General features: G+C 51.3%; 1 pseudogene; it reads left to right on the top strand.

The window, feature by feature from the left end:
- Positions 1–354: 354 nt before the first annotated feature.
- Positions 355–4,451, top strand: LOC137155380 (trypsin-like; annotated as a pseudogene).
- The last annotated feature ends 2,641 nt before the right edge of the window (positions 4,452–7,092 follow it).

A 7,092-nucleotide genomic window follows, 5' to 3' on the forward strand; every position in this document is an offset into this window, starting at 1 on the left:
TTCCCCTGCTGCATTTACAGAGAGCCATCAGATCCCTTTTCAGCCTTTGTTTTAGGTGAAAACAAGCCGAGCTCTTTCCGCCTCCCCTTGTAAGATCGGCACTTCGTCCCCCTAATCATCCTAGCACCCTTCTCCACAACTGTTCCAGTTGGAATTCCTTTTTCTGGAACATGGGTGAATTAATGTGTCCCGATCATGGCCGGAAATACCTCACTAGGTCCATCCTCCGATCACCTTGTTCTTTTGCACAGCCGGGTGCAAGTAACATCTCATGGTCATCCTGCCACCGGCTAATCTGTACGGCCATGGCTGATGGTCACTCCGCTTACTGCGGATGCTTTCTCTCCATTGCAGCATCAGAGGGAGAGGACCCGCGGATCATTGGGGGGGACCCTGCCCCATCGGCTCACGGCCCTACCAGGTGGCTCTCCTCAGGAACGGCCGAAACTACTGTGGCGGGAGCCTGATAGACCGGAAGTGGGTGCTCACTGCTGCCCACTGCACCAAACAGATTGGGTAAGTCAAAGGAGGGGTGAAGGGAGAGAGTGTGCTGCATGGGGATAACCCTTGGTGTCCCCCATCCATGCCCAAGCCTCCTGCTGCACCTTCCCCAGCCCTTAGCCCCATTCGCCTCCAGTGGCCCCTCTCCTTTACATTTCATCCTCAGATATATTTCCTGACAGCTGGAGGTTGCCTGGGGACAAGGCAACCTGGTTCCACACGCGGCTCTGGTCGCTAAAAACTGAATCCTGTAAAAATGGAAAAGTCAATTCCCACCAAACATTGATGCTTCGCTCAGCGATAGGGCTGATCTGGCAGCAATTGAATGACTGGCGTTCCGCAGAATGGGCGCACCCGAAAAATGTAAAGCAATTTGGGCTGACTTTTTAAAGCTCTATCATTACCGCCGGTCCTGAAGATAGATATGTTGTTCCCCTCACCTCCTTTTGTCCTAACTCTCTTGGCGTATTAGGATGAATCTGGTCTATTTTTTCTATTTGGAAAAACTAATTAAAACCTATAAATAATCATTTAAATAATCGCAATGTCTCATGTCGACATTTTCAAAATGTTTTGATTTTTTCATTAGAGACAACTTTTTCTTTCAAAGTTCCCTGTAAGTTTATTATCAGAAATGTTACACAATAATTGAAACAAGCTTTTGCCCCCGACTGTTTGATTTGTTGGAAAAATTGAAATCTTTGACCCAGATTTGACTCTCTGAAATTCTCAGTGCTCACACATAGGTTTAACTAGGTCTGAGCAGGCCACAGGAATCCAGGATAAGGCAAACGTCAAAATAACCATGTTAAGTGGGTCCCAAAAGTAGCAAGTGTGAAAAATCGGGACTCTTTTTTTTTTTTTTTTGGTGTGGGGGGAGAAGGGGGATATAGTTGCTTATATAAGACAAAGCCCCTAATATAGGGATGATCTTGATATTATTGGGACATCTGGTCACCCTACCCAAAAGCCAAGGACACGGAATTCATGACTTTTGGTGAAAAAGGCAGCTTTGATAACACAAAAATGTCCCACAAATTCATGGTGAATTCACCAAATTCTTCATTTCACCTGTGTGAAACCAGGAGCAAGAAATCATATCAGCAACAGTGGCTAAGAATGTGTGGAAGGAGGCTATGCAGACAGGGAGGAAACCAAATAAACACAGGAAGAAAACTAACTAAATATGCTGTGTACGTGTAGCTTGAGAAAAAAGCATGATACCAAGGGTGGCTCGTGAACCACCGGTCTAGCTGGGGAGGCTATCCCCGGCCCCGCCCCTTCTTCCTGAAGCCCAGCCCCATCCACCACCCTCTCCCATCAGAGCCCCGCCCTGGACAGCCTGACCACCAGCCAGGCTCTCCGGATCCGGGTGGGGTGTGTGCCGGAGCACCCCAGCACCAGTGCTGAGCGACCCAAGCACCCCCAGAGCCTGCACCCCAGCGCTCCCCTGCCCCAACCCACAATGGCCCTGGGCTGGCCAGCCCAGCACCAGAGCGCCAGATGGCCTGAGCACTGGGCAGGCTAAGCAGCCCCAGCCCTGGAGAGCTGGATAGGGCCGGCCTGCACTGGCGTTGCGATGCCCCCTCTCTCTGGCTGGGCAGCCACCTGCATTCTAGCCCCCACCTGCTTCAGCGGAAAGGCAACGGGTTGACAGAGCCACCGCTGCCAGGCCCATGCCAGCAGGACAGAGCACGAAGGGGCAGAGTGTGGATGGGACCATGCCTGGTTGTCAGAAAAGGCAAAGCATTCCCTGGCCTTATATACCCGGCGCCTATGCATGAGATGTATATGAACTGGGCCTGAACAATAACTGGACCAACCATAAAGTGCATGAGACAATGTAAAATGGAGGACGCATGTATCAGAAGAGGGTTAAACTTGTATACAAGGTACCAATACTTGTATAATTGTATGGATTTGGGGTATGCCCCGTACCCATCCCTTACACGCAAGTCTGATTAACTTTATGGAGTTTAAGCGGAGGCCAAGAAAGAAATAAGATTGGATGATCGGAGATCAGAACGGAGTTCTTGGGGAACCAAGTTGACAAGGTCTTGGAGGCTACCTCAACACTGAAAACTCTATGATTGGCCCAACTCTAGTTGAATAGCCATCTATTGATCTTTTCCTGTGGCCTCTCTCCATGTAGCTCACTGCAGGTGCGTCTGGGGATTATAATCTAAAGGTGAACGAAGGCACAGAGCAGATACGAAGAATCCGCAACTATTTTATACACCCTCAGTATAACCTCAAGCCTCATGACAACGATTTCATGCTTCTGGAGTTGGATGAGCCCGCTCAACTCAACAGCTACGTGAACACAATCAGCCTGCCTACCAGTTGTCCCGCTCCTGGAAGACAATGCAGCGTGTCAGGATGGGGCACCATTACTTCACCCCAAAGTATGATGTGCCTTGGTGTAGACAGGAGGAGCTGAGGCTGGGCTCAGTTTGGGAATGGGAGTTGAAGGTCTTTAAGGAGACCTCGTTAACAGGCTGTCAAAGGTCTTTGGCTTCTCCTGGGGGAAATCTTCCAACTGAAACAATTTTTGGTGAAAAATGCAGCTTCAATATCACCAAATGTCCCACCAATTCGTGCGATTGCTCAAAATTGTTCATTTCAGAAATAATGTTCTGAAAAAAGTCCAAATTTTGCATTTTGAAAACACTGAGTCACAATGGCTTGATTTTTTTTTTCTGTTCAGAACATTTCCTTATGTAATTACCCTTCCTTTTCTTTTTAAACAATTTTAAAATGTTACAAACACACTTCAAATAACAACGAAATATTATACTAGAACGTAAAATACTGGATCTAAACGAAACAATTAGTTTGACCTGAAATGAGGTTGGGGTTTTTTTCTGGCTTCTCTGTTGAATCATCAAAAGTTTCCTTTTATAGAATAGGAATGGGGCCAGATCCCAGCTGGTGTCAGTTGGCCATAGCTCCACTGGAATCACTAAGGCCAGATCCCAGCTTGTATCAATCAGGACCACATCCCAGCTGGTGTCAATCAGCCGAAGCTCCATTAGAGTCACTAGGGCCAGATCCCAACCGATGTCAATCGGCCATGGCTCCATTGGAGTTAGTGGATCTATGCCAGTTTACGCCAGTGGAGGATCTTTCACGTCTCTTGCACCTTGTACCCTACTCATGAACTTGTTTTTCTGTCATTGCCCAGAGAAGCGACCTGACATCCTGCAGTGCGCAAATATCTATACCGTCAGCCAGGCCACGTGCCAGACAACTTATGGAGGCACAATCACAGACAACATGCTGTGTGCTGGCGTGCCACAAGGCGGCATAAGCTCGTGCCGGGTAAGGAGGTCTCCTGGAGAGCGGGGAAGTTGCGGGTGTGACTGAGTTTCTGGGTGTCGGAGCTCACCCCGCTCAATACTCTCGCTTTGTACTCTGATCATCCCCCACTGCCCCCAAATCCTTCTCAGCATGCTGCTGAGGGGCAGATGTCACTCAGCCCCTGGCCCCAGCTGGTCTTCATGCCTCATGGAAGAGCAGCCAATCTGCCCTCCATCCGCTTAAAGCCCGAACTGCTGGGCTTCCCTCCATGTACAGCCACCTCCTGGGTGTGATCCCCAGCACAGGTGTGACCACTTGAACCATTGCTGCTCTTTAAACCCTTTCTGTCCCTCTCTGTGTGCGTGTGTGTATGTGGGTGTCTCTGTCGCCCCCTGTTGGAGGCGATGGGCCCAGATCTGTGTGTGTGTGTGAGCATGCATGTGTGGAGGGCATTTGCTGATGGCTCTGTGTTTTCTCCACAGGGTGACTCTGGTGGCCCACTGGTCTGCAATGGAAAGCTGCAGGGTGTGGTCTCCTGGGGGAAGTCCATCTGTGCCTTGAAGGGACAGCCCAGGGTCTTCGCCAACGTCTGCAAAGTTATCCAGTGGGTGAGGTGCACCATAGCGAAGAGGTGCGCCGGATTGAACTGAGAGCTCACAGCGTGTCATGCCTGCCGCAATAAACCACCATACACATGCTCCAGCCATCCCTCCCCTCACCTCCCTGCGGCCACTGGGGGTGCTGAATGGGGTGAGGGGAGCTGGCCCAGGTGATTTTGGGACAGTGACCAGTCCAAAGCAGCAAACAGTTACAAGTCAGGCCTGACACAATCCTGAGATTGGATTAAAAATGTGTGACTGAATCAACCCGAAGATTGTGAGATTGCTTTAAAAATCATGAGATCATCTTAAGAAATTCACAAGGCTGCTGCTTTACAAATCATGACATTGGCTTAAAATGGGGGAGATTGGCTTAAAAACCATGAGGCAGCCAGACGTTCACAAGATTGGTTTAAAAATCAAGACGTTGAACTTTAAAATTGTGAGACTTGATTTAGAATTGTGGGATCAGCTTGAAAACCACAAGACTGCTTTTAAAAGCGTGCGATCAGCCTGACGACGGGGAGACCAGTTTAAAAACTGTGAGACTGGTTTTAAAACGTCATAAACAGTGCATAGGCCTTTGATCTGATCTCGTGGATTGATACGCGTGGCTGAGTGGCTTTAACGGCTCTGAAGTCAGTCTCGTGGAGTTCAAACTTTATTGTGCGGCATCGCAGCAACATAGTTACAGGGATGGAGCTGGAGTGCAGACAAGCACTGGGAGTTCATGGTCAGCTGTTACCCACTGCAACTCCCAAATCTTTTTCACAGTCACTGCTTCCCAGGATAGAGTCCCCCAGCCTCATTCTTTGTTCCTAGATGTTTATATTTACATGTAGCTATTTACATCCCCACAGTAGACTCAGGGTAGAATTGCAAGGCTTGGCCAGGCTGAGAATCAGCTAATAGTTGGAGGGCGAGATACCATCTCATGAGACGGGCGTTTGTGTCCTTCATGACTTGCAGCCATTTGAGGGATGCATGGTCCGTTACCACCGTGAAGGTGGTTCCCAGAAGATTATAGCGCAAGACCTCCATCACCCATTTAACCGCTAAAGCCTCCTTCTCCACCATGGAATAGTTCTGCTCCGGGGGAACAGCTTTCTACTAATGTATAGCACTGGGTGTTCCTCTCCCTCGATGGTCTGGGAGAGGACCGCCCCGAGCCCCACGGCGGAGGCGTCAATCTGGACCACAAAGTCCTGGTCAAAGTTAGGGCTGTATAAGACTGGCTCCCTAAATAAGCAGTCTTTCAGTGTTTGGAAGGCTATGTTGCAGTCCGGTGTCCATCAGACTCTTTGTGGCTGGTCTTTCAGCAGGAGCCCCATCAAAGGGGCCGCAATCAAGGCGAAGTGGGGAATAAATCGGCGGTAATAGCCGACTGGTCCCAGGAATTGCCTCACCTGCCGTTTTGTAGTCAGTGTCGGCTGGTCCTGGATGGCTTGGACGTTTCCCACCAAAGGTTGTACCATCCCTCGCCCCAACACATACCCCAGATAGGTAGTCTCCTGGAACCCGATCTTGCACTTCTGGGGGTTCGCCGTCAATCCGGTGTCTCGGAAGGTCCACAAGATGGACGCCACTCGAGACAAGTGGTCCTCCCAGCGCTGGCTATAAATCATGACATCATCCAGATAGGCCGCCGTGTAATTGGTGTGCTCCTGCAACAGGCGGTCCATGAGTCGCTGGAAGGTCGCGGGGGCCCTGTGGAGGCTGAAGGGCATCCGGGTGAACTTCTATAGCCCTCTGGGGGTGGCCAAGGCCATCTTCTCCTTTGAACCCGGTGCCAACAGGAAATGCCAGTACCCCTTCATTAAATCCAGGGTGGTGATGTATCGGGCCTCCCCTAACCATTCGAGGACATGGGGCATGGGGTAGACATCGAAGGTAGAGATTGCATTGACCTTCCTAAAGTCGATACAGAATCTTCAGGTCCCATCGGGCTTTGGGACTAGCATGATGGGGCTGTGCCGTTCGCTTCGCAACTTCTCAATAACCCCAGGTCGAGCATTATCTTGACCTCCTCTTCGACCACTTCCTGCATTCGGCGTGCGCCATTCACAGCACCGCCCACCGATGGGTTTGGTGGACCATGAGCTGAGAGCATGGCTCGTGGATCCTGGGTCCTGGAACACCCGATACACCCGTGGCCGATACACCTGTGGCCACTCCATCTACATAAGCCAGCTGCTCAGAAGCCTGGCGGAGGGTGGGATCTTCCTTTTGGTCCCAACTAAAGTCAACTCAGGCCTCTCCGGGGCCCTTCCATCACTCCCCAGCTGTCAGGGGGTACCTTCTCAGGGGACACGGGGCATGCAGAGCCGGCGGCGTGGACTTTGTCAGGGTGACTCCGCCCCTTTCTCAGCAGGACTCTTGGGTGGGTCCCCCTCTAGGGCCATCTGCTCCCAGGGGGGCTCCTGTGTGGCCGTGTGCAGGACCTGGGTGCAGTCCCAGACGAGGATAACGGGGTAAGGGAGGTGGGGTGCAACCCCTACCGCCATCTCGTGGGTCCGTCCGCCCACAGTGAGGGCGATCCGCACACTCGGGTAGGTCCGGACGTCCCCATGTATTCACCGCAGCTGGATGGCCTCCCCCCTAGCGCTAGTCAGTCGACAGCCTCGCCTCCGGAAACAGGTCTGTCCACAGCAGGAATCCACGAGGGCTTGGAGGTGCTCCCCGCCTACAGCCA

This window comes from Emydura macquarii, unplaced genomic scaffold (genome assembly GCF_026122565.2).
Source record: "Emydura macquarii macquarii isolate MOO-44397 ecotype Brisbane River unplaced genomic scaffold, CSIRO-AGI_Emac_v2 contig_1355, whole genome shotgun sequence".
In the NCBI taxonomy this organism is placed as follows: domain Eukaryota; kingdom Metazoa; phylum Chordata; order Testudines; family Chelidae; genus Emydura; species Emydura macquarii.